Consider the following 27,510-nt stretch of genomic DNA (forward strand, 5'->3'; position numbering starts at 1 on the left):
TAAAACCTTGTTATTTTAAAAAATGAGAATAACATCATTCTTACCCATGTTTTAATTTTTATTTTATTTTTTAAAAGAAACCTTTACAACATGTACGTTTTATTCCCCAATACTTCTATTTAAGACCTTGAAATGCTATTGAGATGAAAACAAATACTTTGGAGACCATTGATAAGAGGCAGCGATAGCTGGACTTTTGATTCCTTGGTGTTCTTGGAGGGAAATTGGCATGCGCCACACGGTGAGGTCTGGAGCTGCCCAAACTTTTGGGGTTATCCCTACCTCTCTTTTCATTGGCTTCTCGGGATTCCCCTCGCCCTTCCAGTGTGTATGCATGGAAGCAAAAACAACCCCCAGATCTCTTCACGCGCATGTCCCCTCAAAGATTTCAATGCATTTTTGCTTCCGGCGCATGCGCAGAAGCAAAACTATGCTGGGACGCGTATGCAAAGCACGCGCATGTAAGAGAACTGCAGCGCACCAGTAGCAGCAGTCCTAGCAACCCACCCCTGAGCTGCATGTCCACTGATTTCCCCTTGCTTGTCCTTTGCAGATCTCCTATGTCTTCAGCACCGTCCCTTGAAATGACACGGAACCACAAGCGGCAAGGGCAGCCTTCGTATATTCAGATGGATGTTCCTCACTGAGGCCTGGTGGCACGGTAAGGCTGCAGAAAAAGCGGCACACCTTTCATAGCAGCGTAAGGGCTGCTGCCGTTGGTTCTTATCCATTGTTTTATTTGCTGGTTATGGACTTGAGAAGCTGCCGTTTTACTTGGAGGTTTCCAGGGGGTGTAAAGGGACGCCTCCTTTCCTTTCACCCCTGTAACAACAATCCAGGGAGGTAGGCCGGCCTGAAAGCAAGACTTGGGTTTCAGGCCTCTCTGTACTGTCTGATGAGTTTTTGGAGCTGTCTTGTTTGTCTAAACATATTTGTTTGTTATTATTTATTTGGGTTATTATCTAGTTTCATGGCTTTGTAGACAGTATATTCATATTAAGCAGCCTCGGTTTTATTTATTTATTAAAGTTGGAAGGGGCCTTGTAGGTCATCTAGTCCAACCCCCCAACTCACGTTAAGCTCTTCATCCTTTGTTTGCTGTTGTTGATCTTTTATTGATTTGATTGTGATTTCTTTAATTATTGTGAGCTGCCCAGAGCCAGGTGTTAAAGCTGGTCAGATATATTATGGTCAACCAGATGTTCAGATTGAGGCTAACGTTTTTTATTCACCTATTGAGTCCTTCCTGAGGACCCATGACAGGCAGATGTTGTTGGCAGATGTTGTTTGATGGTGTTAAAAGTATAATTGCCGGGTGCAAACTGTTTCCAATAAAAGCTGCCTTTTTGCAATTGACCGATGGTGAATTTGTCAGTGCCGGTTGTGTTGAAGTGGTGCTCCAGGTGTTTTGGGATTCCACCCAAGGTGCCTATTAACTTTGCTTTCTTTTTGCTACGGCTGTTCTATTTCTACAGGTAGTCCTCCACTTGCGACCAACATTTCTGATTTCTGAGCTCCAAATTTCTGACGCTAAGCGAGACAGTTAAGTGAATTTCGCCACATTTTATGAGCCTTCTTGTCCCAGTTAAGTGAACCATTGCAGTTAAGTTAATATAACATTTGCTAAGTGAATTTGGCTTCCCCAATGACATAGCATGTCGTAAGGTCGCAAAAGGAAGAGCCCGGGTGGCGCAGCAGGTATTGTGCTGTACTGCAGGCCACTGAAGCTGACTGTAGATCTGCAGGTCAGCGGTTCAAATCTCACCACCGGCTCAAGGTTGACTCAGCCTTCCATCCTTCCAAGTTGTGTCAAATGAGGACCCGGATTGTGGGGGCAAAATATGCTGGCTCTCTTAAAAAGTGCCATTGCTAACATGTAAGTCGCCCTAAGTCTAAGGAGAAGGGTGGCATAAAAATCAATCAATCAAACAAACAAATAAATAAATGTGATCAGATGATCTTGAGATACTGCATCCATCGTAAATACGAGTCAGTTGTCAAATCTCTGCATTTTGATCACGTGACCATAGAGATCGTAATGGTGGTTAAGTGTGATTAATAATCTTAAGTCACTTTTTTCCCATGCCGTGTAATTTTGAACGGTCACTAAATAAATTGTTTTAAGTTGAGGACTACCTGTACTTCCAAGCCATTATTATTATTATTATTATTATTATTATTATTATTATTATTATTACTATTATTACTATTATTACTATTATTACTATTACTATTATTACTACTACTACACTGGTCAACATACACAAAAAATCATCAGCAAAGGAAATATGCCTGTTTTATGGAGTTTGATGTGCTGATTCCAAAAATATGCTTAGTTTTGCTCTATCACATAAACTTTCTGTTATAGAAGCATTTTTGTTATTACATTATTTCTACATTTTCAATGAATGTGGTAACATATTTTTCAGAGTATAAGAGGCACCGGAGTATTATTTGTTTGTTTGTTTGTTTGTCAATCAAGTATAGGATAGTAGTTTATATAAATATAAAACACCTTAGTTTTTGGGGAGGAAAATAGGGAAAAGAATCTGCTTACCAGGTATTCATCTGGCCAGCGTCCTTAGTCTGGTCAGCTTCAGCACATTATTTTATCTCCTGGTTAAGGGCTTAAAAAAACTTTATTGGGAGAGACTAACAATGAAAGAGCTTGCAAGCCAGTAAGAGCTGGGAACATCATTAGCACCTGGAAAGAAACATTTGGAGTCAGTAGAGCTATGGAAGAAACCCTGCAAAGACTTAGGGCTTGGAAAACATTATCTGCAGAGAGTAACAATGAAAGAGCTTGCAAGCTGGTAAGAGCTGGGAACATTGTTTATCACCTGGTTAGGGCTGGAAAGAAACTTATTCGGAGCAGTTTAAGAGCAATGAAAAAAGCCCTGCAAAGACTAAGGGCTTGGAAAACATTCTTAGTAGAGAGAAACAGTGAAAGAGCCTGCAGAGTAAGAGCTGGGAAGATCATTAGCAGCTAGTTAGGGCTGGGGGGGAAAAGAGCTACATTCAGAATATAAGACGCACCCAAATTATCAGCCACTTTTAGGGAGATTACAAGTCCATCTTATACTCTGAAAAATACAGTATATACTGTTTTCTTAATGTCCCCAGTATATTTCCTATACATTATAATAATGATGCTGCTCCATGGAAACTATACCTGCTAGAGAAAAGCTATAGACATTTTTGAAATTGGAACAAAAAAATGATACAAGGTCAACTGAGATGATTACAAAAAATTTTTTTTTGTAGACCTGTGTTATGGTTCCCAGCCAGGGGTTCAGCCTGAATTTGGCATTTTTGCCTGTCCATCAAGCCCTTCCCATTGACCTGGAATAGACAGATGTCGGGGTTTTATGGTGTTAAAGGTCTTGTCACAGGATGGAAGCTGTTCCGGCCAAAGCTGCCATCTGCAATTGACTGGTGATTATTTTGTCAATGCTAATTGTGCTCAAGTGATGCTCCAGATATTTTGGGATTGCACCCAAAGGGGCCAATTACTCCTGGTGGTCCCTTTGCTTTCTTTGGCCACAGTTGCTCTATTTCTGATTGCAGCTCTTTGTATTATGTTATCGTCTCTGATTCTTTCTCTTCTGCTCTCTTCAGGTACTGTAATATCCACTATCCAGACTTTTTTTCCTGTTTCTTTTAAAAAAAAAACCCAGTTTATTTATATATTTTCACATTACTTATATAAGTGCCTAGTGAAGAGCGAATAGTCTGGATCAGTTTATTTTTATACAATAATATTTTCCCCACTCCTAATTTCTATCTCTACTGTCCAACCGTTTTTAAATCCCATGGTCGAAAATACTCTGCATCTTCTTTTTCTTTTACCTTTAATGTCAGTCTATCCATTTCTGCACAATCCAAATTTATGTTGGCAGTTTCCTCATTTTTCCAGTAATGTGCATATACTCTTTTCTTATCAGCAGTTTAGGTTGTTATTTGGCAGGCGCCTGTCAAATCTCCAAGCACTTTAGTTTCTTTACTATCTATTACTTTTTCTACCGTGTGTTCCATTACTATTCACAAACCAGCAGTGCCCGGTGTTTCTTGATAGTTAGAATATGGGACATATTGATCAGCAGAAGTAGCCTGCAGTGCTGCACTCTAACCACTGCACCACCTTGGCTCCTATCCTCCCTCCCTTCCATTCCATCCATAGCAATAGCAATAGCACCTAGACTTATATACCACTTCACAGTGCTCTACAGCCCTCTCTAAGCGGTTTACAGAGAGTAAGCTTATTGCCCCAAAAAACCTGGGTCCCCATTTGACCCACCTGGGAAGGATGGAAGGCTGACTCAACCTGGACCCTACTGAGATTTGATCTGCCAAACTGCTAGCCGCTGGTGATCAGCAGAAGTTGCTTGTAGGCAGGGGTGGGTAGGAGGCAAGAAATGAAACTGCATGCACAGCTCCAACTGACCGGTAGCAGTCGCTTCCTGGATTTCCAGTCTCGGCTGGGCTCTCTTTTTCCCCCCTCCTGCCGCTGCTGTGTGCGCTTCGCTTTTTTCCTCTTTCCTTCTTCCTGGCCTCAGACAAGCTTCCCTCACTCCTGCCTGGCTTCCCTCCAGCCTCACGTGGCCACCTCCTGAGGCCAGGAAGGAGGAAAGAGGAAAAAAGCGAGGAGTGCGCAGCAGCAGCGGCAGCAGCAGCAGGGGGGAAAAGGAGAGTTTAGCTGAGCCGTGGCAAAGCAGTCTGGGTTGCAGTCTCTTTCCCCTTGCAAAGCCCTCACTCCGCCCCCAGCTGAGATGAAAAGGCATCTTGCGGCAATAATAACCTTGTGACTCTCCCTTGGCTTTCTGGTATTTTTAAATCCCCTCTCCTGTCCTCCTCCTCCTCCTCAGAAAGCGGCAAGGAGATCAGCACCGGCAGGAGTTCCAGGAGGGTCCTCCTCCTCCCCCATCTTTTCTCAACAGCTGATCAGCACCTGTTCGCATAGATACCCAGCGTGAGGCAGGGGGAGACCAAGGAAGTAGAGCGCGAGATACGCTAACTTGCCTTCTGCCACATGAATGCCAGCGCCCAATTAGGTCCCACAGAGTTGGCTTTCTTCGGGTCCCGTCGACCAAACAATGTTGTCTGGTGGGACCCAGGTGAATAGCCTTCTCTGTGGTGGCCCTGGCTCTCTGGAATCAACTCCCCCCAGAGATTAGGACTGCCCCACCCTCCTTGCCTTTTGTAAACTTTTGAAAACCCACCTATGTCACCAGGCATGGGGAAATTAATATACCCCTTAGCTATTATGTATGGTTTGTTTGGGCTGTATGATTACTTTTTATAAGAGTTTTAAACTGTTTTTTAATCATTGCATTGTTTTATTTATTTATTTATTTATTTATTTATTTATTTATTTATTTATTTATTTATTTATTTATTTATTTATTTATTTATTTATTTATTTATTTATTTATTTATTTATTTATTTATTTATTTATTGGATTTGTATGCCGCCCCTCCCCGCAGACTGTGAGTCGCTCCAAGTCCTCGGAGAGAGGCGGCATACAAATCTAATAAATAATAATAATAATTATTATTATTATTATTATTATTGTTGTTGTTGTTGTTGTTATTATTGTTGTTGTTGTTGTTGTTAAGCAAATTGTCATCCCAGCGAGCGTTGTAAGTCAAGAACGATGATGATCATCCAAGCCACTGCCACCTGGTCACATGGCTAGCAAGCCACTCCTACCCAGTCACATGACCATCAAACCACACCCACAAAATAAACCACACCTACAGCGTGGCAGTAAAATTGTTGACTGCCCATTACTGCTTGCAGGACTGCACTCTAACCACTGCACCACAGAGGCATAGGCTTGGCCTAGAAGACCTCCAAGGTCCCCTCAAGCTCTATTAGTCTATGTCAGTGTTTCCCAACCTTGGTACCTTGAAGATATCTGGACTTCAAATCCCAGAATTCCCCAGCCAGCATTTGCTGGCTGGGGAATTCTGGGAGTTGGAGTCCAAATATCTTCAAGCTGCCAAGGTTGGGAAACACTGGTCTACGTTATCTGGAATGCCCGTGGGCCATGGTCACAGCTGCTCAGTGGGACTCTCTCACAGTGGGGAGACAATTTAGCTAAGCAAGATGCATGTTAATGTGACTTCGTGTAATTTGAGGCGGACTTTCCCCCTCGATCCTAGAGCTGTGAGCTCCTCTTCCCGGTGCCAAGCTTCTACTGTGCCAGTCTTGGGCTCTGACGCGGTGAGGTAGGCATGCATGTCTGTAATTAAAATGAGAGAAAAAAGCTTTTGTATTGCATCTGTCAATCTCCCCTGACCTTGGCGTGCCTGGAAGCCATATTTTGAAAAGGGAAGGCAGAGAATAATTGTGCAGTTTGCGCTTTATCTCTTGGGCATTTAAACCTGCCGTCCCTGTGCCTTGATAATTAAATCTGAGAGCTGCAATCATTTCAAGAGAGCCATCGCAATTTCACTGTGTTTCTCAAAGCAGCAGTTTATTCATGCGCTATATTTTTTTAGAAAGTGCATTGAGAACCGGATTCCAGTGGATCCGTCTAAATTAGATTTGCATTCTGTCCAGGCTCTGTGTGAGGTTGAGAATTGTGTCGGCCCTGAGCCAAACGACATGTATTGCAAACAAGTATTTATGGCATTGTTAGTACTGTGGTTTTATTTTCTGATTCCGTTCTTCAAAAATCTCCATCAATATTTTTTATTGTTATTACATTTTGCATCATTTTATTGGCTTGTACATCTTTTCTCTTTCTAAAACATTTAGTCCCTTTTAGCGCCCAGGTTTTTCTTATGTTTAATTTGTCTTGCAGAAACCAAAACAGGTTCTTATTACCCATGAGAATCTGCTTATTTTTTTATAATTCCAAACCCATATTGTAACGGTTTCAATATTCCAATTGTTTCTGGACTCCTTAGTCTGTTTGTAATAAAATCAAAGACTTATTGTCAAACCCGCCCAGTGTTTTCAGACTTGACATTTTGAAGCTCTCTAATAGCTTAAAAGTAGTTAATGAGCAATTTGTGAAAATAATTAGAAAGTGAGATTTGTCCTTTAAAAGAGTCTCCTGTGGTTGCAATGGACGATCCATTGTCGCCCAATGCTCAAACAAACCCATGGAAAACTGTTCTCTTGCAGTCTCCTTATGAGAAGACGCCATCCGGAGCACATATTGGTGATCTCCTATCCTTATCAGAAGAGATTCTGGTTAACTCTCTGATTCCTTGGTCTTTGCAGTGGTCATTGGCTCCTCCTTGGCAAAGCTGTCTTTGGTATGCCATACCTTCCTGGGAAGCCGACCAGCCCTGGTACTTCAGTTTGCATAAACAATTTGCTCAGGGTTGCCTCAGAACTCTCTCTTGAGGCTGGAGTGATGATAAACGTCTCTACTTACGAACGTTTCTAGATAAGAACCGGGGGTTCAAGATTTTCTTGCCTCTTCTCAAGAACCATTTTCCACTTACAAACCCGAACCTCCGAAACTGTAACCAGAAAAGGCGGGGAGAAGCCTCCATGGGGCCTCTCTAGCAATTTCCTGGGAGGAAACAGGGCCGGAAAAGGCGGGGGGGAAGCCTCTGTGGGGCCTCTCTAGGAATTTCCTGGGAGGAAACAGGGCCGGAAAAGGTGGGAGAAGCCTCCATAGGGCCTCTTTAGGAATCTCCTGGGAGGAAACAGGGCCGGAAAAGGCGGGGGGAAGCCTCTGTGGGGCCTCTCTAGGAATCTCCTGGGAGGAAACAGGGCCGGAAAAGGCGGAGGGGAAGCCTCTGAGGGGCCTCTCTAGGAATTTCCTGGGAGGAAACAGGGCCGGAAAAGGTGGGAGAAGCCTCCATAGGGCCTCTCTAGGAATCTCCTGGGAGGAAACAGGGCCTCCAGCCTCCCTGTGGTTTCCCCAATTGCACGCATTACAGTATTTGCTTTTACATTGATTCCTATGGGGAAAATTGCTTCTTCTTACAAACTTTTCTACTGAAGAATCTGGTCACGGAATGAATTAAGTTCGTAAGCAGAGGTACCACTGCAGGTTGCATGTATACTAAGATTGCTTAATCTGGGCTGCAGGAACCTGGAAAACCGTTTGATGGCGACATAGTTTAGATAAAGGTTTTGTTTATCACTTTGCTGCCATCTAGTGATCACTGTGCTCAATGCATGCTAAGGTTGTTTGCTCACCTTCAGTCTTTCTCCCATTGTTCCCAGAACCCCCTACTGTTCCGCCTTAGACTTTCTGTAGTTTTCTACCAGGTCTGGGTTTTTAAAGAGTGAAGGTTTAACCGGGGCCTGCAGGCTGGTCAGGGGCTTTATGGAGCATCCCTTCTGAGGTTCTTTCTCCATCTGTTATGCAGCTGTGCGCTATGCTGTCTCTTATCTGACCATTCCCCATCCAGTATCTCTTTACCCATTCTCCCAAGGGCATTCTTACACACATAAATACACCATTATATCACCCACACACAAACCTGAGTTATCAGGGGAAATTGATTGTGGGCTGTGAAAATGAAATGTAGCTGGGTCATCGTTACAGCAGGGCTGCAGATGTTTTTGAGATCTTGCACGAACAAAGTAAGTGCTTCTCCACGGAAAAATTAAAATGAGGTCATTGTCCTAGCTTTCAGGGTTGCCCAGGCAAATCCTTCAGGGTTTATCATTAAAATTGGACAAGAGGAGCCAAAGTTGCATCCTTTGGAGCTGAGGCTGGAGGGATTGACACAAGGAGCCTCCTTTCGTTCAGCAGAGCAAACAACATTTGTCTGATTCTCAAAGAAACCAAACTGGTGGTGATGAAACATGTGAAAAGAGGACTAGATAGCCTTTCAGTGATGCATTCATGTGAGCATGGATTTCATCCAAGTCCCAGAAAAATAAGTTGCAATTACGAGGGTCATCCAGAACATAATGCACCACATTTTTTTCTTCAACAATTATTTATTGAACGCAATGAAACTTACACACAAGAAAGAAGGATGTTTCTTCTACACTCCCTATTTTTCCACATCCTCTCCGTCCCGTTTTATGGCCTTCCTCCAGCAAGACACAAGGGCGTGTATGCCCTGTCGGTACCACTCCTTGTTCTGGTCACCAAGACATTTCTGCACTGTGCAAATCACCTCTAATGGCCTCACCCTCTGTGCCCAGTGACTAACCGTACTTCTGTCGACTGCAGATTCTCCATAAACTGTACACAACATTTGTGAATATTCCCAATCGTTTCTTTTTCCGCAGTGAGAAATTCAATGACGACATGCTGCTTGTAACGTACATCACTTACAGATGCCATTTCGAAACACCGCTGCAGCTACGCTATCTGACGGAATAAACGCAAAATTTACAAACACACTCCTGACAATTCCAATAATGCATATCTAAAGTTTCGCATTTGTACTATTACCGTAGGCTGAGGGGAAAAGTGTGGTGCATTACTTTCTGGGTGATCCTTGTATGTGGCCTATATTTTGTTTCTGTGGGCCAGGATGTAATAGGACTTTAACTACCTAGCAGGGACAAAATATTGGGAAACAAAAACCTAAGAGTTTTTTTGGCATCATTGAGAATTTATCTAGTCCCCTTTTCACATGTTCCATTGCCACCGGTTTGGTTTCCTTGAGAATCAGACAACGTGGTTTGCTCTACTGAACAAAAGGAGGCTCCTTGGGTCAATCTCTCAAGCCACCGCTTCACTTTGAAGTCCAGCTCTGCTCTTGGATAGAGGGGCTGGAAAACTCCCAGGAGCCTTTAGGAAGCCATTACCGGCAGTCTACCTTTGGGAAGGGAATTTTCAAATGAGCTACTTGCCTTGAAAAGAGATCATTCACAATGTCAGTGCCTTATCTGCAGTGAAGGAAATGCTCTGCTATTGGTTATTAGGAACAGGATGGACAATAAAACACCCAGGGTCATAATGCTTGCCAAGGATGAGTAAAGCTCTTGTCAACCCTCGAAAATGTCCAAAGAAGAGCCCTACACCAGAAGAGCCCTACACTCCTCTACCTGAAACAGAACACCCTAGAAACTAGACTTACAATCCTGGGTCTAGAAAGCTTAGAACTATGACGCCTCAAACATGATCTAAGTATTGCCCATAAGATCATATGCTGCAACATCCTGCCTGTCAACGATTACTTCAGCTTCAACCACAACAACACAAGAGCACACAATAGATTCAAGCTTAATATTAACGGCTCCAAACTTGAGTGTAAAAAATATGGCTTTAGTAATCGAGTTGTCAAAGCGTGGAACTCATTACCGGACTCCGTAGTGTCATCCCTGTTTATAAAATACAAATGAATTGGGGCGAGGGGTATAGCTTTCTTCTCGTGTGGGGGGGGGGACTGATTGCTTTTATCCAAGATCTCAGTTGGATCCCTTGCTGAGGTTATTTTGAAATCAGCCCTTCTGCCCCTGGTCTCCTCAAGCGGCTGATCGCCCGACATCCTTCGAGGGAAGCATTCAAGACTTTTTCGTTTTGAAAAGAATGAGCCAGAAGGGAGGCAGAGAGAATCAATACAAAGATTTCAGTAATACGGGTAGAGGGAAGCAGGCAAAATAAGAGAATATTTTCTTCCATCACAACACAGTTTGCTATCATCCAATATAATTAATTGGTGGTTGACTCAAAGCCACAACCACAACAACCACTGGTTTTTGTAATGTAGAATGCTTCTATAGATTGGTCTGCCAGGTTAAACCCCAAAATAACATGGAACAATTCAGCCAGTGTTCAGTTACACGCAACCGACAGCATCTTGCCAGACTAAACTATAGTGGTACCTCTACTTGCGAACTTAATTCGTTCCGTGACCAGGTTCTTAAGTAGAAATGTTTGTAACAAGAAGCAATTTTTCTCATAGGAATCAATGTAAAAGCAAATAATATGTGTGATTGGGGAAACCACAGGGAGGGTGGAGGCCCTGTTTCCTTCCAGGAGATTCCTAGAGAGGCCCCATAGAGGCTTCTCCCCACCTTTTCTGGTCCTGTTTCCTCCCAGGAGATTCTTAGAGAGGACCCACGGAGGCTTCTCCCTTCCTTTTCCGGCCATTTCCTCCCAGGAGATTCCTAGAGAGGACCCATGGAGGCTTCTCCCTTCCTTTCCCGGCCCTGTTTCTTCCCAGGAGACTCCTAGAGAGGCCCCAGGGAGGCTTCTCCCTGCCTTTTCCAGCCCTGTGTCCTCCCAGGGGATTCCTAGAGAGGACCCCTAGAGGCTTCTCCCTGCATTTCCAGGCCCTGTTTCTTCCCAGGAGACTCCTAAAGAGGCCCCATGGAGGCTTCTCCCCACCTTTTCCAGCCTTGTTTCCTCTCAGGAGATTCCTAGAGAGGACCCATGGAGGCTTCTCCCTTCCTTTCCCGGCCCTGTTTCTTCCCAGGAGACTCCTAGAGAGGCCCCACGGAGGATTCTCCCTTCCTTTTCCAGTTACAGTTTCTGAGGCTTGGGTTTGTAAGAGGAAAATGGTTCTTGAGAAGAGGCAAAAAAATCTTGAACACCCAGTTCTTATCTAGAAAGGTTCGTAAGCAGAGGCGTTTGTATGTAGAGATACCACTGTATTTTAATTGGTTCTTTAGTTTTTTAGTTGTAACTAAAACAGTACCCCTCTTTCAAGGGTACCCTGTCCGGTCCCAAGAAGGGAATGGAGTCCAGGAAGGGTCTCTGTATTTCCTAGTTGTTGCTCCGGTGTGTGGAATAACCTCCCCATAACATTCGGAACTTGTCCATCCCTTTTAGCATCCCAGAATCTGCCAAAGACGGAATTTTTCTTCTTCTGGGTAACATTCAGTTGAATAGTCACGTTCTTGTCATTTTTGAATGGTTTCATTTCAGATTACTTGTATGGCTTTCATCATCAATATTTTATCTACCTTTATTATGCTTTCTTTTTTAGTGTTGTAAAGATCATGTATTGGTTTATTGTTACTTGTATTAATTATTGTTTCAGTTTACACTTACTGTGGATATTTTGTGGATGTTTCCGTTGGTTGTTTTGTACAGACTGTATTAATATGGGGACATGCAACGAGAATAAACGAACAAACTTGATGAAATCTAGGAGTGCTTCACCAAGAATTGAATTGAATTTATTAGATTTGTATGCCGCCCCTCCCCAAGACTCGGGGCGGTTAATTAAATACTGATTATAAGTAATACAAAAAAATTAACATTGATCTAATTAATTAAATAAAAGTAAGTACATTACATTGAATTGATTAACAGAGAGAAATTGAAATAGAAAGATATATGAGAGCCTAGAATATTGGAGAATACAGATTAAAGGATTACAGTAGAGATAACCCCAAGACATTAGACACATAGCAGTTTATGTATGGTTAGCTGGGATAATATTTGAAACGTTTTCAGAATGTCTACAGTTACTACAACCCTTCAAGAACCCTGTAGTAGTGGGTTAGTCTGTACCAACTGTGTGAAAATGGTTCCAAGTCACTTTTTTCAGTGCTGTTGCAACTTCAAAAGCTCACTAAATGAACTGTTGTAAGTCGAGGACGACCTGCATTTTTCTCCCTCATCTCCTTTACATCCCAAGATGTTATGGAGGGTCCCTTCTGAGTTTCTTTTCCATGCACACACACAAACACACACACATACACACACATACACACCATTACATTACCCACCCCTTCAGACTCAGCCCCCCCCCCCCGGACACACACCCCGGAGTAATTGAGTCTTTGGAGAAGGGCGGCAAACAAATAATAATAATAATAATAATAATAATAATAATAATAATAATAATAATAGCAACAACACATAACACACCAGACATCCTGATTGTGGAGAAAAAGAAAGCATGGATCATCGACATCGCAATCCCAGGGAACAGCATAATTGAGGAGAAGCAGCTAGAGAAATTAGTGAAATACGAAGATCTAAAAATCGAGCTGCAACGACTCTGGCATAAGCCAGTGAAAGTGGTCCCAGTGGTACTTGGCACGCTGGGCGCAGTGCCAAAGGATCTCAGTGGACATTTGAAAACCATTGGAATTGACAAAATCTCCATCTGTCAATTGCAAAAGGCCACTTTACTGGGATCAGCAAACATAATTCGCCGCTACATCGTGCAGTCCTAGGTACTTGGGAAGCGCCCGACTGGTGATGAAATACGAAATCCAGCATAGTGATCTCGTTTGCTGTGTTGTATAATAATAATAATAATAATAATAATAATAATAATAATAATAATAATAATAGTAGTAGTAGTAGTAGTAGTAGTAGTAGTAGTAATAATAATAGTAATAAAATTGATTAAGGGCTGTGAAAATGAAATGTAGCTGGTGTTGGGGGAGAGTTTTACACATGTGGAAGGTAACCACCAAATAGCCACAGTTCACAACTATACCTAATTGAAGTTAATTACAGGCTTTCTTGTAAAAATATATTTTACTTTTCTTCTTAGCAAAATGTTTCTCTAAATAAACTATCACAACACTATCATAGAACTCCTATAACATCCACCACTGCAACCACCCGCAAACCACTAACTACAAACCACTAAACCACAAACCAGTAAGCACAAACCACACCCCTGCAAGGGTGTTAATCCTTTTATATAGGTTACAGCCAATCAGGTTGCAGCACAGTTAATGAACCAATGAATACATGCTGGTTATGGCTTACATCAGCCTTTCCTATGGTTACAGACCATTTTCTTGCATTGTAATATTACTTCCAGAAATAAACTTATTTCTGACACCTGGGCCAATATCATAGTATGGCTGTAGATTGTAAGTTGAAGCCTGCCTGTATAGGTTTTACTGCTGTTGTGGTTAAGAATGGCTTTGCACGTTTCTGAACCAGGTTGTGCAGGGAAATCCATGATTTTCTGCAAGTGTTTATTTGTTTGTTTGTTATTTGGACTTATATGCCGCCCAACTCCAGAAGGACTCTGGGCGGCTGGCAGCTAAATACAAGTAAATAATGGGTTCTTAGATATTTTTAAATATTAGATTTGTTACTGTATATTGTTTTTATTATTGCTGTTAGCCGCCCCGAGTCTGCGGAGAGGGACGGCATATAAATCTAATTAATAATAATAATAATAATAATAATAATAATAATTTATTATTTATTTATTCAATGTTTATGCTGCCCTTCTCCTTAGACTCAGGGCGGCTTACAACATGTTAGCAATAGCACTTTTTAACAGAGCCAGCCTATTGCCCCCACAATCCGGGTCCCCATTTTACCCACCTCGGAAGGATGGAAGGCTGAGTCAACCTTGAGCCGGTGATGAGATTTGAACCGCTGACCTTCAGATCTACTGTCAGCTTCAGTGGCCTGCACTACAGCACTCTATCTGCTGCGCCACCTACCTGCTGCGCAATAATAATGTTGTTGTTATTATTATTATTAATAATAATAATAATAATAACAACAACAACAACAACATAAAACATCCTAAATTAGTACAAAACAATCTAAAAGCCACAATCAACCGTCCATTACCCTGGGGGGGAACTTTTGACCTCCCTCAGAAAGGGTCAGCAATTTGGGCGTCCTCCTCCATCCACAGCTGACATTGGACCATCATCTTTCAGCTGTGGTGAGGGGGGCGTTTGCCTGGTGCACCAGTTGCAGCCCTACCTGGACAGGGAGTTTTTACTCACAATTGTTCACCTTGAGGTTCAACTACTGCAATGCTCTCTACATAGGGCTACTTTTGAAGAGTGTTCCGAAACTTCAAATCGTCCAGAATGCAGCTGCGCAAGTGGTTATGGGCCTTCCAAGGGATACCCATATTTCTTCAACATTCCGCGGACTGCATTGGCTGCCTATTGGTTTCCGGACGCAATTCAAAGTGTTGGTTATGACCTATAAAGCCCTACATGGCATCGGACCAGAGTACCTCTGGGACCGCCTTCTGCCGCACGAATCCCAGCAATTGGTCAGGTCCCGTCAACCAGACAATGTTGCTTGGCGGGGCCTAGGGGAAGGACCTTCTCTGTGAGGGCCCCGGCCCTCTGGAATCAGCTCCCCCTGGGGATTCGCACTGCCCCCACCCTCCTCACCTTCCGTAAATGTTTAAAGAACTATCTGTGCCGTCAGGCTTGGGGCCATTAGACGCTAGTACGTCTTGCTGTGTGAATGGGAATGAATGATTTTAAATGTTATTAGAGCTTTTAAAGTTTTTTAGCGATATTAATTGGATTTCCAAAATATGTATATTGTATATTGTTTGATATGTTGTGAGCCGCCCCCATTCCTTGGAGAGGAGCGGTATACAAATAAAATAGATAGATAGATAGATAGATAGATAGATAGATAGATAGATAGATAGATAGATAGATAGATAGGATAGAATAGAATTTTTATTGGCCAAGTGTGATTGGACACACAAGGAATTTGTCTTGGTGCATATGCTCTCAACGTACATAAAATAAAATATACATTTGTCAAGAATCATGTGATACAACACTTAATGATTGTCATAGGGGTCAAATAAGCAATGAAGAAGCAATATTAATAAAAATCTTAGGATATACGCAACAAGTTACAGTCATACAGTCAACATGGGAGGAAATGGGTGAAAGGAATGATGAGAAAAACTAGTAGAATAGAAGTGCAGATTTAGTAGAAAGTCTGACAGTTTTGAGGGAATTATTTGTTTAGTAGAGTGATGGCGTTCGGGAAAAAACTGTTCTTGTGTCTAGTTGTCTTGGTGTGCAGTACTCTGTAGTGACGTTTTGAGGGTAGGAGTTGAAACAATTTGTGTCCAGGATGCGAGGGGTCAGTAAATATTTTACCCGCCCTCTTTTTGATTCGTGCAGTATACAGGTCCTCAATGGAAGGCAGATTGGCAGCAATTGTTTTTTCTGCAATTCTGATTCTCCTCTGAAGTCTGTGTCGGTCCTGTTGGGTTGCAGCACCAAACCAGACAGTTATAGAGGTGCAGATGACAGACTCAATGATTCCTCTGTAGAACTGAATCAGCAGCTCCTTGGGCAGTTTGAGCTTCCTGAGCTGGATAGACAGACAGACAGACAGACAGACAGACAGACAATTAAGAAAAATCATGCATTCATTAAGGGTTTCTCTAAATGACCTGGGAACCCTTTGGAGAATGGGCAGGTGGTGGGGTTTTTTTTGAGTAATACTGCTCTACAAAGTGTCTTAATGAGAGAGAACTCTTGGGCAGATTCATACAGCCATGGAACCCTCTGGCAGGGGTCCCCAAACCTGACAACTTTTAAGACTCACGTACTTATGCAGAGCTGGCTGGAGAATTCGGAGAGTTGAAGTCGACAAGTCTTAAAGTTGCCACGTTTGAAGACCACTGCCATCTGGTATTGACTTTCTCAATTCTACTTGATTGGAATTTCTGGGTGAGCAAAGCTGCGGAGAGGCCGAGGGTGGATTTAGTGAAATGAAAAGGTCTTTGCACAGGACTCCACAAAAGAGGCTGGAATTCGCAGTTATGAGATCTAATTGACTTGGGAGCCAATAAATGAAGCTCACGGCTGACATGAATATTGCCGGGCACGGCCAGTAAACCCAGAGCAGAAGACTCCACTGACTGACAGCTATCAAGGATATTTATTTATTATTATTATTTATTATTATTTATTAATTTGACTTCTATGCAGGATAGAGGAATGCATTCCAGGTAGTCCTGGGCTTACGACCACAATTGAGCCCAAAGGTTATGTTACTAAGCAAGACACTTGTTAAGTGAGTTTTGCCCCCATTTTACCCCCTGTCTCGCCACAGTGGTTAAGCGGATCCCTGGAGTTGTAACAACAGTTAGTAACAACATTGTTAAGTGAATCTGCTTGTCACAGTCGCAAAACGTGGGCATCTATATTCTGAATGTGGGACTAAAGAGAAGTCCCATTTTTCAGTGCCTTTGTTTAGTGAACAGTCACTGAACAAACTGTTGTAAGTTGAGGACTAGATTAGATTATAATTAGAGTTGGAATGGACCTTGTATGTCATCTAGTCCAGTGTTTCGCAACCTTGGCCACTTGGAGATATTTGGACTTCAACTCCCAGAATTCCCCAGCCAGCATTCGCTGGCTGGGGAATTCTGGGAGTTGAAGTCCAAATATCTCCAAGTGGCCAAGGTTGCGAAACACTGATCTAGTCCAACCCCGCACTCAAGCAGGAATCTTTACACCCATGATGGCGAACCTGTGGCACTCGTGCCACAGATGGCACATGGAACCATGTTGGAGGGCACGCGAGACTTTTCCATATTTCAGCTGCAGTGCACATGTGTGCATTGGCTAGCTGATTTTTGGCCCTTTTTTTTGCAAAAATGGGGTGGGAAGAGGGTTTGGGAGGACAGGGAGGACAAAAAAACTTTTTTCCTTACTTACTTCCTCTTTGAAATCTTGGTGCATCTCATACACATCTTACAGTCTGAAAAATAGGGTATTTTGTGATACTTATTCCCCCAAGTGCGCTGTTTCCTTATGTTTGCTTCTCCCAACCATCTCCCCATCTACTGCAGAGACAGGTCTCTGTTCTCCTTCCTCTTGGCCAAGGCCTCCAAGGTCAAGAAGAAGAACAGCTACCAAGGCAACCACATCAGATAAAAGGTTCTTGAACCTTGGCCAAGAAAATAACTTGAGAGAATGTCTCTGTCAAAGCCTCCCTAGTTCACACACAGAGAAAGACATAGAAAGAGAGGTTGCTGGAACTGGGCATGGATAGTCTAGCAAAAAGGAGGTCCGGGGTGGACATGGATAGCAGTATACAAATATTTGAGGGGGAGGAGGGGGTCACACTATTTTCCAAAGCACCAGAGGGCCAGACCAGGAGCAACGGATGGAAACTGACCAAGGGGAGATTCAACCTGGAAATAAAGAAGAACTTTCTGACGGTGAGGGCAACCATCCAGTGGAACGCCCTGCCAGCGGAGGTTGTGAATGCCCCAACACTCGACATATTCACAATTCAAAGTGTTGGTTATGAACTTTAAAGCCCTGCATGGCATTGGACCAGAGTACCTCCGAAACCGCCTGCTACCGCACGAATCCCAGCGACCGATAAGGTCCCACAGAATTGGCCTTCTCCGGGTCCCGTCAATCAAACAATGTCGTTTGGCGGGCCCCAGGGGAAGAGCCTTCTCTGTGGCAGCCCCGGCCCTCTGGAATCAACTCCCCCCGGAGATTAGAACTGCCCTCACACTCCTTGTCTTTCGTAAATTACTCAAGACCCATCTATACAGCCAGGCATGGGGGAGTTGAGACACCTTTCCCCCAGGCTTTTTTTATATTTATGTTTGGGTATGTATATGTTGTTTGCTTTTTAAAATATGATAGGGTTTTATGTGCTTTTAAATATTAGATTTGTTTTTGCTGGAATATTGTTTTTATTATTGTTGTGAGCTGCCCCAAGTCTTCGGAGAGGGGCGGCATACAAATCTAATAAATTGAATTGAATTGAATTGAATATTGAAAAAGAGTCTAGACTGACATCTGACTGGCATGGTATAGGGTCTCCTGCTTGTGCAGGGGGTTGCACTCGATGACTTACAAAAGTGATGGCGAACCTATAGCATAGGTTCTACAGGTGGTACACGGAGCCATATCTGCTGGCACACAAGCCGTTGCCCTTGCTCAGCTCCAATGTGTATATGTGTGCCGGTCAGATGATATTTGGCTTGCACAGAGGCTCTGGGAGGGCGTTTTTGGCTTCCAGAGAGCCTCTGGTGGGGTAGGAGAGGATGTTTTTACCCTTCCCCAGCTCCTGGGAAGCCTTTGGAGCCTGGGGAGGGCGAAACACGAGCCTACTGGGCCCACCAGAAGCTGGGAAACTGTCCATTTCCAGCCTCCCCAGGCATTGAATTATGGGTGTTGGTACTCACGCATGTACAATAGCGTGCACACACACTCATTCAGCACCCAAGGGAAAAAAGCTTCGCCATCACTGACCTACAAGGTCCCTTTCAACAAACAAACAAAGGCAAGCAGGAACAAGCACAGTCAGACTTACAAGATTATTTTACTATAGCTTTACAATTAAAAGTAAATGGTAAAGGTTTCCCTGTCAGTTGTATCCAATTCTAGGGGCTGATGCTCATCTATGGGTGAGAGAGCCAGTGTTGCCCGAAGACACTTTGGGCCCATGTGGCCAGTATGGCTGTACACCACCCTGTTACCTTCCCATCAAAGTGGTACCTATTTATGTACCCACATTGCATGCTTTTAAACTGCCAGGTGGGCAGGAGCTGAGCCAAGAAACGGGAGCTCACCCTGTCATATGGCACGTAGGTCTCAAACCCAGGTTGTAGTTCTCCAGCTCAGGGGTCTCCAACCTTTGCAACTTTGAGACTTGTGGACTTCAACTCCCAGAAGAGCCCTTCACTCCTCCACTCGAAATACCCTATGAGACTAGACTTTCAATCCTGGGCCTAGAAAGTTTAGAACTAAGGCGCCTTAAACAAGATCTAAGTATTGCCCACAAGATCATATGCTGCAATGTCCTGCCTGTCGGTGACTACTTCAGCTTCAACCACAACAACACAAGAGCACACAACAGATTTAAACTTAATATTAACCGCTCCAAACATGACTGTAAAAAATATGACTTCAGTAACCAAGTTGTCGAAGTGTGGAACTCATTACCGGACTCCATAGTGTCATCCCCAAACAACCAACACTTTACCCTTAGATTATCTACGGTTGACCTATCCAGATTCCTAAGAGGTCAGTAAGGGGTGAGTACAAGTGCACTAGAGTGCCTTCTGTCCCCTGTCCTATTGCTCTCCTATATCTCCTATACCTTTCTTCTATTCCTATATCTCTTCTTCTATTCTTTCATTGATATGTTCTATTCCTATATCTTCTTTTCTATTCTTTCTTAGATATATTTTACTATGAGTATCTCCTCTATAACCTTCATCATGTATAGATATATACCCACTAAAACCCTCATTGTGTATTGGACAAAATAAATAAATAAATATAAATATAAATAAATTTGCTGGCAGAGGAATTCTGGGAGTTGAAGTCCAAAAGTCTTAAAGTTGCCAAGGTTGGAGCTGACAAGTTTAGCGTTTACAACCATTGAGCCATCACACCTCCACAATAAAATTAATACTGACCTAAATAGCATTAGTTTCCTAGTCTGGTCTATCTTGAATATCAAACGTTAAGTTGGAAGAAATTAGAAAGCATCCTCTTCCCCAAATATTAAAAACCAAAATGAGACAAAAGAGGATCTGTGCATCCTGTGAAGGGGCTGAAAGCTTATCCACTGTGTGTTTTCTTTCCTCCTTCTTTCCTCTGAGAAAGGGCAAAACCATGTTACCATTTCCAAAAGCAATGGAAACTGCAGTTTAATGTTTCCAAATGTAAAATGATGCACTTGGGGAAAAGGAATCCTCAATCTGAGTATTGTATTGGCAGTTCTGTGTTAGCAAAAACTTCAGAAGAGAAGGATTTAGGGGTAGTGATTTTTGACAGTCTCAAAATGGGTGAGCAGTGCGGTCAGGCAGTAGGGAAAGAAAGTAAAATGCTTGGCTGCATAGCTAGAGGTATCACAAGAAGGAGAGGGAATACTGTACTGTGGGAATACTGTACTGTGTTCAGTTCTGGAGACCTCACCTACAAAAAGATATTGACAAAATTGAACAGGTCCAAAGACGGGCTACAAGAATGGTGGAAGGTCTTAAGCATAAAACTTATCAGGAAAGACTTCATGAACTCAATCTGTATAGTCTGGAGGACAGAAGGGAAAGGGGGGACATGAAGAAACATTTAAATATGTCAAAGAGTTAAATAAGGTTCAGGAGGGAAGTGTTTTTAATAGGAAAGTGGACACAAGAACAAGGGGGCACAATCTGAGGTTAGTTGTGGGAAAGATCAAAAGCAACATGAAAAAATATTATTTTACTGAAAGTAGTAGATCCTTGGAACAAACTTCCAGCAGACATGGTTGGTAAATCCACAGTAACTGAATTTAAACATACCTGGGATAAACGTATATCCATCCTAAGATAAAATACAGGAAATAGTATAAGGGCAGACTAGATGGACCATGAGGTCTTTTTCTGCCATCAATCTTCTATGTTTCTTGGTGTTCTGCTTCCAAATTTCAACAGTTTGGAGGGTGGAGAGCAGTGATGGCAAACCTTTTTTTCCCCGGGTTCCGAAAAAGTGTGGGCGCACACTATCGTGCATACAGGAGTGTCCACACTCATAATTCAATGTCTGGGGAGGGCGAAAACAGCTTCTCCTGCCCCCGGAGGCCCTCTGGAGGCCGGAAACGGGCTGTTTCCCAACTTCTGGTGGTTTCCCAACTTCTGGTGAGTGTGGATTATGAGTAGGCTCATGTTTCGCCCTCCCCAGGCTCCAAAGGCTTTCCTCTAGCCAGGAGAGGGTAAAAACACCCTCCTCCATCCCACCGGAGGCTCTCTGGAAGCCAAAAACGCCCTCCCAGCGCCTCTGTGAGCCAAAAATCAGCTGGCCGGCACACACATGCCCATTGGATGTAAGCTAGGGCAACAGCTTGCGTGCCAGCACATATGGCTCCGCGTGCCACTTGTGGCACCCGTGCCATAAGTTCGCCATCACTGGTGTAGAGCAAAGGCTTAAAACCGTGCAGCTGTGCACTTTTGATACTTACCAGACTTGATATTAGACTTCAATTATTTCTCCAAATCTGAGAGATCTGTGGGAAGGAGAAGACTTCATAAAGCAATGTTTTCTGGTATCGCTATTTATAGAAGATCCTCTATCTGCTGCCCCTTAGAACTATTTATAAAATCTCCATGTGCAGAATTCTCCTGGTTTTCATTAATCTTAAAACTTTGATTAAGCAGTTATCGATGGGGTAGGGACTATCTGTTGCAAAGGCCAAGAGTAATTACATCAGTTAAATGTATTTAGATTTCATTTTCTTTTTGAAAAACCTCCCAAAGGAATGGCCATGAGGCGTTAAACTGTGAAGATATTGGCGGAGGAAGTGTGTTAAAGGCAATTAGTAGAAATTTAGTAAAGTAGATTGAAAATCAAGTCTCCATTTCTTCACAATTTGAAGCTCTCTGCTATATATTACAGTCCACGTGCCTCAATCCCAGCAGGAATTGTGAAAGATACAAAAGGAGGGGGAATGGTGTTTGATGAAAAAGATCTAATTTTGCTTCTCGGGAATATGTATCTGGTCCAGATATGGCTGCAAGCCCAGCCCAGGAGCTTCGGTTGAAGGGTTCAGGATCTCAGCACTAGGATTGCATGCTTGTGACCCACCAAATCTTTGTTTTTTGCCCTCCCTGTGTGGACACTCTGGTGGTTGCAAGATTTGGAGGTAGGCGAAGAGGAAGCGTCTTGGTGTAATGGATGATGAATTTGTAACTAATTCATAGAATAGAATTCTTTATTGGCCAAGTGTGATTGGACACACAAGGGATTTGTCTTTGGTGCAGATGCTCTCAGTGTACATAAAAGAAAAAGATACATTGGTCAAGAATCATGAGGGACAACACTTCATGATGGTCATAGGGGTCAAATAAGCAATGAGGAAACAATAAATATTAATAAAAATCTTAAGGATACAAGCAACAAGTTACAGTCATGCGTGGGAGGAAATGGGTGATAGGAATGATGGGAAAAACTAGTAGTAATAGTAGTGCAGACTTAGTAAATTGTTTGACAGTGTTGATGAATTTTTTTGTTTAGCAGAGTGATGGCGTTTGGGAAAAAACGGTCCTTGGGTCCACTTGTCTTGGTGTGCAGTGCTCTGTAGCGACGTTTTGAGGGTCAGAGTTGAAACAGTTTGTGTCCAGGATGCGAGGGGTGAGTAAATATTTTCACCACCCTCTTTTTGACTCGTGTAGTGTACAGGTCCTCAATGGAAGGCAGGTTGGCAGCAAACTGATTTTTTCTGCAATTCTGATTATCCTTTGACGTCTGTGTGGGTCTTGTTGGGTTGCAGAACTAAACCAGACAGTTATAGAGGTGTAGATGACAGACTCATTGATTCCTCTGTAGAACAGTATCAGCAGCTCTTTGGGCAGTTTGACCTTCCTGAGCTGGCACAGAAAGAACATTCTTTACTGTGCTTTTTTGATGACGTTTTTGATGTTAGGTGACCATTTTAGGTCTTGAGATAGCGTAGCTCAGTGTATTAGCTGGAGACTCCAAGCATCAACAGAGGTTTATCATGGCTTCTATTTTGTTCAAACATTCTTAAAAAAAAAAAAATACTTTATTTTAGGAAAAAAGGAGAAAAGGAAAGGGTAGTGGGGGGTAGGAAGGAATGTACAGGGGGAAAAAAGGGGATTCTTTAAAAGAAACTCAGGCTCGTGGAATAGGGATAAGAATGGTGGGAAAGTATGGAACAGAACAGAATTTCTTATTGGTCAAGTGTGATTGGACACACAAGGAATTTGTCTCCAGTGCAGAAGCTCTCATAGATCATAAATCGTAAGATACAATCCCAAATCATAAGATACAAACAACAAGTGATAAGATACTAATAGGAGTAGACAGTAGGAAAGATGAGCAAATGATGAAATTGGACCAGTCTGTTAAATCATTTCTAAAAGAATCAAGAAACTTGATAATGGCTGTTTTTCCATTTCTGTTTAGAAGTCCTGTTCCAGAGCTTCAGAAATACACTGCTCAAAAAAAATAAAGGGAACACTTAAACAAAATAACTCCAAGTAAATCAAACTTCTGTGAAATCAAACTGTCCACTTAAGAAGCAACACTGATTGACAATCAATTTTATTTTGTTGTCAGCACATTCAAATTTGTACAGAACGAAGTATTCAATGAGAATATTTCATTCATTCAGATCTAGGATGGGTTCTTGGAGTGTTCCCTTTGTTTTTTTGAGCAGTGTATTAAAGATGGGGAATGGAGTTAGTTTCTAATCACGGCTTCTTTTGGTATGGACTACTTCAGCTTCAACCACAACAACACAAGAGCACACAACAGATTTAACCTTAAAATTAACCGCTCCAAACTTGACTGTAAAAAATATGACTTCAGTAACTGAGTTGTCGAAGGGTGGAACTCATTACCAGACTCCATAGTGTCATCCCCAAACCCCCAACACTTTACCCTTAGATTATCCACGGTTGACCTATCCAGATTCCTAAGAGGTCAGTAAGGGGCGAGTACAAGTGCACTAGAGTGCCTTCCGTCCCCTGTCCTATTGCTCTCCTATATCTCCTATACCTTTCTTCTATTGTTATATCTCTTCTTCTATTCTTTCATTGATATGTTCTATTACTATACCTTCTTTTCTATTCTTTCTTAGATATATTTTACTATGAATATCTCCTCTATAACCTTCATCATGTATTTTACTATGTGTATATAGATATATACCCACTAAAACCCTCATTGTGTATTGGACTAACTAACTAACTAACTAACTAACTAACTAACTAACTAACTAACTATATATATATAAAATAAAATTTTGGGCTGTCTTGGAAAAGGGCTTTGAGCCAGAGCAGGCTCTGTGACTCTTCCTTTTACACCATTCTCCCAAGTCCAAAACCCTATGCAGTCCACCCTCCCCTCCCCTCCTCCTCTTGATTCCTATCTTTTTCTCTCTCCCCAGAAGTTAAAGATGTATAAGTGATACCATTTGCTTATTTTAATATCTTAACCACCGCTAAACTCAGAGCACAAGACAAGATCACACCTAGCAGTATTTCCCAAGCTTGGCAACTTTAAATCATGTGGATTTCAACGCCCAGAACTCCCCAGCAGCAGAGCTGGCTGGGGAATTCTGGGTGTTGAAATCCACATGTCTTCAAGCTGCCAAACTTGGGAAACACCAGCCCTGAAGCAAATATTAATATATTGCCATCTGGTTTCTTGTTCCTGCATCCCCCCTTTTATTTTTTTATTTTTTTGGCAAATATTTTTTTTTTCCCTGTTCAATCACATATGCAAAATAACATACTATCAATCTTGAAATACATCCCAATAATCAATTTTTTAAATTCGGTATTCATATTCCATCCAATGCTGCCTCCTTTACATTTGACATCTGGACAAGAATAGTTACTCAAATTTCTTATATGTATTTAAAAAGCTATAAGCTAATATAGTTTTTAGGCTGCTTGTTTTCTAATCGCATCTAATCATTTAGGCAGTAGTGCTTCAATCTTCTCCATACATCCTTAATATCAATTTCATGAATATTTCTTACCATTACTTTTATAATAGTTGTCCTTTAACAAAGAAAAGAAAGAAACAAAAATTCACAGTCATGTCAACTAAATCCTAAATTTTGTCTAACTGTTACAGAGATGAAGAGTATATCAATTCGAGGGGGGGGAGTCCAAATAGTTTATCACATATGTCCCCCCTTTTATTAAGACAAAAATAAAACTAGCAGATTGGCCTTCCTTGTGAAATCATGTTGCAACATCCCTGAATGTCAGTTGTGGACAGAAGCTGTCTACCATTTTGGTCCATCAAGTTACACTACTCTATTATCAGGAGCCTTGGTGGTGCAGTGGTTACAATGCAGCATTGTGGGTAAATTCTGTCCACTGTCAGGAGTTCGATCCTGACTGGTTCAAGGTTGACTCAGCCTTCCATACTTCCAAGATGGGTAAAACGAGAACCCAGATTGTTGGGGGCAAGAGGCTGATTTTGTAAACCACCTAGCGAGGGCTGTAAAACATTGTGAAGCATTATATTTGTTTGTTTGTTTGTTTGCTTTGTCAAGTACCTATTGGTGGTATACAAAAATATAATAGTAGTTATACACAGAGTCCATGGAGAGGGGTGGCATACAAGTCCAATGAATGAATGAATGAATGAATGAATGAATGAATGAATGAATGAATGAATGAATGAATGAATATGTACGTACGTACATACATACATACATACATGATAGCAGTAAAAGAGAAACATTAGGACAGGGGACGGAAGGCACTCTGGTCCACTTATGCATGCCCCTTACTGATCTCTTAGGAATTGGGAGAGGTCAACATTGGATAGTCTAAGGCTAAAGTTTTGGGGGTTAGATGATGACGCTACAGAGTCTGGAAGTGAGTTCCATGCAATACTCGGTTACTAAAGTTGTATTTCCTGCAGTCAAGTTTGGAGGCAGTTTACTTTAAGTTTGTATCTGTTGTGTGCTCGTTGTAGCAGATGATTTCATGGGCTATGCTTAGGTTGTGTTTAAGGCGACATAGTTCTAAGGTTTGGAAACATAGGATTGTAAGTCTAGTTGCGTAGGGTATTTGGTTGTGAGTGGAGGGATGGAGGGCTCTTCTCGTAAAGTATCTCTGGACATTTTCTAGAGTGTTTATGTCCAAAATGCAGTGTGGGTTCCAGACAGATGAGCTGCATTCAAGGATTGGTCTGGTGAAAGCTTTGTATGCTCTGGTTAGTAGTGTGAGATTACCAGAGCAGAAGCTACGTAGGGTTTTTTCTTAAATCGTTAAATATTTTAATTAATTGGATTGTTGTGACTGTTTTTACTTGTTGTGAGCCGCCCCGAGTCTTCGGAGAGGGGCGGCATACAAGTCCAACTAATAAATAAATAAATAAATAAATTAAGTTAACAACTCTTGAAGCCTTCTTGGTGATGTTGTTGCAGAGGGCTTTGGCACTGAGGTCATTTGATCTGAGTATTCCAAGGTCTTTCACAGAGTGAGGGTTGTTTGCAAGGTCTTATTTATTCAGCTTGTATTTGGTGTTCAGATACTTTTTGCCAATTGTTGTTGGGGGAAAGAGGCTGATTCTGGAAACCACTTAGAGAGGGATGTAAAACATTATGAAGCGGTATATAGGTGCTATTAGTATCTTTGGCTTCTGCAGGTTTGTCTTCCCATCAAGAAGAGGAAGTAAAAGATAAGTTGTAAGAATAAAACGATAAGGCATAAAAAATAAGATGCAAAAAGGTAAATATTGAATCTAAAACTTGCAGGTTATAGTTTTCAATCTATTGGGTGTTATTTATGATAATATGAAATATATCATTTTTTACAGCCGGGACTAAGAATCGCAATCATTTGACTACTGAATGTTAGAGTGGAAAGCAATTTATAGCTGTCTGTATCTGGGCAGTTTCATTGCCCTATTCGCTTTCTCTTAAAAAATAAATAAATCCTTGTTTGTTGATATGTTCAACAGGTATTTTTGACCAGCTTTTAGATAGTTTAAAAATAGATCAATATAACACTAGACAAACCATTCCTTAAAATAGTAGCTAGTCAACAACAATTAGCCTCATTAACGTAACTGAAACAGATAATACAGTTTGCAAATGTTACTGGTAAAAAGGCTGAATTACCCAACCAGAATTACCAAGTTTTTAGAATTTTGGGGAAAATGAAGCTGTGTGAAATTCTCAAGGGTGGGATGGGCATTCTGTTTTCATACCCCATCATCGTAGGTTCATGTCCCAGTATTATAGATATCAAATTGCACACATGGCATTATTAGAATATTTCTAGCCTTATGGAACTACCATCACTTAAATATTTTGTGATGATTTTATTCTGATTTTATTACTGCATTAATTTATTTGATTTTTAAAATTAGTTTTTAAATGTGGTTTTTATATGCCGTAAGCCACCTTGAGT

At 41.9% G+C, this 27,510-nt stretch overlaps 1 protein-coding gene across 1 annotated transcript in view; it reads left to right on the top strand.

The window, feature by feature from the left end:
• Nucleotides 1-559: 559 nt before the first annotated feature.
• Nucleotides 560-27,510, top strand: part of NEXMIF (neurite extension and migration factor) — a 188,005-nt gene continuing 161,054 nt past the window's right edge. The window contains 1 exon segment of the mRNA XM_070759649.1: nt 560-661. The gene's annotated coding sequence lies outside the window, so the exon portion shown is untranslated.

Source organism: Erythrolamprus reginae, chromosome 8 (assembly GCF_031021105.1).
Source record: "Erythrolamprus reginae isolate rEryReg1 chromosome 8, rEryReg1.hap1, whole genome shotgun sequence".
NCBI classification, from domain to species: Eukaryota; Metazoa; Chordata; class Lepidosauria; order Squamata; family Dipsadidae; genus Erythrolamprus; species Erythrolamprus reginae.